Source organism: Octodon degus, unplaced genomic scaffold (genome assembly GCF_000260255.1).
Source record: "Octodon degus isolate 3935 unplaced genomic scaffold, OctDeg1.0 scaffold00093, whole genome shotgun sequence".
Taxonomy (NCBI): domain Eukaryota; kingdom Metazoa; phylum Chordata; class Mammalia; order Rodentia; family Octodontidae; genus Octodon; species Octodon degus.
Window position 1 is genome coordinate 2,013,079 of NW_004524669.1, and position 4,392 is coordinate 2,017,470.

A 4,392-nucleotide genomic window follows, 5' to 3' on the forward strand; every position below is an offset into this window, starting at 1 on the left:
TAAAGTGCCTGCTTAGGCAGACATAGGGACCATGGTTCGATACCCGGCATGCTGAGCCGGCCTGCCTCTGGGGCGCGCTGAGATGGCAATTGAGACTGGGCATGGTGGTGCGCGCCTGTAACACCAAACCCTTGGGAGGCTGAAAATAGGAGAATCACTACGAGTTCGATCTGTGTAGTGAAACCCTGTACTAAATACAAAAAACAAAACAACAAACAAAAAAAGTATTTGATACAGGGTCTCACTACACAGCTGGACTCATAGTGAAACCCTCCCCAGGGCTGAGATTACCGTGCCCTGTCTCGGTGGCTGCTCAGCGCATGTGGGGTCGGGGACAGTGCAGCATGTGGTGTCAGGGATTGAACCCTGGTTACTGAGGTTTCCTAAGCAGGAGCTTAGTCCCTTGTGCTATCTTGCTGGCCCTCTCTGGAGGATTCTTATATAGATATAATCCTCATTGCCGGCTTACCAGCCCCTTACTTACATCAGCAAAGGGGTTGACCGAGTGGAGGTTGTAGATAGTGAACATAGGATGTGATTCCCTTTCCTTGGTGGAATGGGCCTGCAGAAGGGAGACGGATTGCTGGGAAGCAGGGGGCGCAGGGTGCCGGAGATGTACCTTCTTCCTCACCACAATTCCTCGTTTTAGAAGTTTCTTGAGGTACAGGCAAGCAGATGGGTTGAACTTGTGGTACTGGAATACTGAAGAGGGAGGCCAGTCGCCCCATGCTGGTTCCAGGAGGGTGCTGACGCGAGAGCAAGCACTTGTGACATGTTCTGTCTAATCAGGTGGTCTCCTGCCACATCTGGGCGGGGCCTGCATCCGGGTCCCTTCCACACTCCCCCCCCCCCACCCCCCCCCCCTCTTTTTTTGTATTTTAGGGAAGGGTCTACAGGGTGTTTAGGGTCTCACTACTAGACTGGACTTGTAGTGATCAGCCTGTTTACAGGCTCCCAAGAGCTGGGGTTACAGACACGTGCCACTGCACCCAGTCACAATTGCCATCTCAGCGCGCTGTGGGGATCGAACCCCCGGTCTCTGCGCCGCTTGCAGGGGCTTTAATCTGCTGAACTATTTGGCCAGCCTTTGAGCTATTTAACTAGTTCCCCCCCCCCCTTTTTGAGACAGGGCTTCCCTATGTAGTTCAGTTGAAGCTAGCCTTGAACTCTGTATGTTGTACAGACTGGCCTCCTGCCTCAGCCTCCCAAGTGCTATGATCACAGGCATGCACCACCACTTCCAGCGGCAAAGAATGCTTAAATTACCCATTTAACACACATGCATGTGCTTGTACACACACACACACACACACACACACACACCCCCCTACGGAATGGACTAGTACCTTGCTAGTGGGCTTCCCACCCTATTCAAGGGAGGTACAAATGTTCCCAGTCCCATACTATAGTGCATCTCATTTCTCTCAGAGCCTGCATTTCATTCTTGAGTGCATCCTAAACTCTAGTAAACCCATCTTGTGCTTCTTACTGATGCGTCCTGAAACTTCTTTTTCTGTGATAGGAGCCAGTAAACCTGCTACAAACAGATGAATTAAGATGTGGTCTCCATGCCTGTTATCCCAGCATTCGGGAGGCTGAGGCAGGAGCATTGCTGCTTATTTAAAGACATCCTAGTCTACCTAGTGAGTTCAAGGCCAGCCTGCATGACATAGGGAGACCTTGTCTCTCTATTTTTTTTTGTCTTATTTTGTTTCCCTGTATAAAAAAAGACCAGTATCAAGGTAAGGTGGGGGGAGAGATACCCCTTAGTGTAGAGAAATGGGGCACAAGGATAAGCTTCAAAAGGAGGGTAGTTAGGGAATGTCATTAAGGCAACAAAATATTCTCTGTAAAAAACTGCAGGAGCACCACAGCCTCCGAGACAATGGCAGAGGTCTCCTTCCCAGTGGGGATTCTCTCAAGTGTCTGGAAGGGAAATGGCAGCTTCTTTCTTCTGTGGCAGCTGCTCCACTGCTTACTCTGGGTCACCTTCTTCCTTATGTAGGTAAGAGTGCTGCAGGGCTCGGAATGCAGAGATATGCTTGTGTGGGTTAAATGTCAGCATTTCCAGCAGCAGTTGTGCTCCAGATTCCTCCATCTCAGGTACCACTGACTGCACAGGGCGAGGCCCTCTGGGTGAAAAGGCTCCTTGTGGTAAAGATACATCTCGAGGCCAGGCATCCTCTGGAGGCAGCCCAATCAAGTCAAAAATTTTGCCCAACTGATCAGCGTCAGAGTTTCCACAGAAAAGAGGCTTTCTTTTCTTTTTTTTTAAATTTTATTTATGTGTGTGTGTGTGTGTGTGTGTGTGTGGCCAGCTCAGCCCACCTGGGGGCAGGGCCGGCTGGCATGTGGTGCTCGGGGATTGAACCGCGGTCCTGTTCTAAGTAGGTGCTTTAGACCACTGAGCCATCTCACCAGCCCCAGAAAAGAGGTTTTCGATGAAACATCTCTGCGAAGATACAGCCAACACTCCACATGTCCACTGGTGTTGCGTATGTAGACTGCAGAAGAACTTTGGGAGCCCAGTACCAGAGTGTAACCACCACTGGTGTAAGGGCCATCTGGTAGCTGTAGATTCTTGCTAGACCAAAGTCAGCCAACTTGACTGTTCCACCACTTGTCACCAGAATGTTCTGTGGTTTCAGGTGTTGGTGAACGATGCAGTTGGCATGAAGGAAATCTAGGCCCCTCAGAAACTGACGCATTAGATCCTTGATGGTTTCAACTGGCAAGCCTGGTGGCGGGGCCTTGTCCAGATATGTCGTTAGGTCTTGGTCTACATGCTCAAATACTAGGGTCACCTTGATCTCTCGGTCGGTTCGGGAAGTAGCACAGACATCCATCAGCCGGACAACATTGGGATGCTCTAACGCCTCCCACCGCCTTAGTAAGGCCACCTCACATACTGTGCTGATGGGCAGGCCTCCTCCAGCTCCTCCTCCATTGGGGACTCTCACACTCTTGAGGGCTACGAAGTGGCCACTGTGAGGATCACGGGCCTTGTACACGGTCCCATAAGCACCGACACCAATCTCAGCCACTGGTTCATATCGAGAGGTGGCCATTCTCAGATCAGGGGAGACCCTCAAGCCAGGCTAAGAGCTGAGGGGGCAGCCCGTTATCGGGGCCTCGAAGCCGCTTCCCGCCGAGCCATACACGAGAGCTCGGCCTGGGGCAGCTGGACGTTATGGGCCGGACCATAGACACAGGCCGCAGGCTAGAAAAGGCCTCTCACCCCCACCCTCACCATGTGACCAGCTGCGAGGTGCGCGGAAACGCGGGTGGGGGGGCTCTTTTTTTTTTAAGGTGAGTTAAGTTTATTATTTCAGCTTTAGGAACCTCTCAGACCCAGCCCTGTAAAGGGGGTATTTAAGTGGTCTTGAGGCTGTCCTCAGGAAGGGTGACCTAGCTTGTGAATTCTTGTTGTCCATCCAGTTACTCACCTGGCTAGCCATGTTAGAATGGAAATTATGCACGTGTGTTTGACATGCAGATCTGTTGCTTACTAATATTGCTGTTTCCTGGAGGGTGAGGCTCTGTAGGAGGAAAGGTAAAAGCTTGGGTTCAGAGTCCAATTTACAGGCTTGCAGTGTCTTTCCGACCCTTAGTGCTTTTTAATTTTTTTTTTTTTGAGTTAACTTTTTTGGAAGGGAAAAGTGTCCTGACACTGCAGCTCATCTTAAAAATATAATTTTAAAATTACAATTTTATTTGTCTCCTTTTTGCCTACTTTTGTTTTTTTTCCTATTATATCTCAGCAAGTTTGTCTTGGGCACTTTATTTATTTAATTATTACTTTTTTTTTTTTTTTTTTTTTTGAAGCAGGGTCTTGCTGTGCAGTTCAGACGTCATTGAACTCACTAGCTGTTCAGACGTCATTGAACTCACCAGGCTGGCCTTGAACTCGCAGGGATCTTCCTGCCTCCTGAATGAGCCTCCTGAGTGCTGGGATTACAGACTTGTGCCATTACATCCACCTTGCTCTGGGGCTTTTTAATATCTTCTTTAAATTCTGATTAAGAACAAAATCATTCCTTCTTTAGTTTCTCTCTCACTACCTGTAGCTTAGGATACGAAGGCTAAATAAGCCAACTGATGCTTTCAATATTTTTCCTGTATATTTTAGCTGGAGCTTCATGGCACGTCCTGCTTTCCCAAAAGGTCTCCTGAGGTCTGTCAGGCATCACCCACCATTTGCCTACCCTAAACCATGTGTTTTAAACTGTATTTATTTATTTTTTCCCATAATTTTATTGATAAACAAATAGCAATGACACAGTTTCAAATCAAATCGGTAGGACAGTTTCAATAATTAACACATTGCATACATTCCTCCTAGTGGTTAATTGCTGTACAAGATGCGGACATGATATCCTATCTACAAACACC

The 4,392-nt window shown here is 48.5% G+C and overlaps 1 pseudogene across 1 annotated transcript; it reads right to left on the reverse strand.

The window, feature by feature from the left end:
• Positions 1–1,966: 1,966 nt before the first annotated feature.
• On the reverse strand, positions 1,967–3,288 carry LOC101592455 (annotated as a pseudogene). Its single transcript, XR_192670.2, has 2 exons — positions 2,419–3,288; positions 1,967–2,258 (listed from the first exon to the last, which is right to left on the reverse strand). The product of XR_192670.2 is annotated as a cyclin-dependent kinase 4-like (transcript).
• Positions 3,289–4,392: the final 1,104 nt, after the last annotated feature.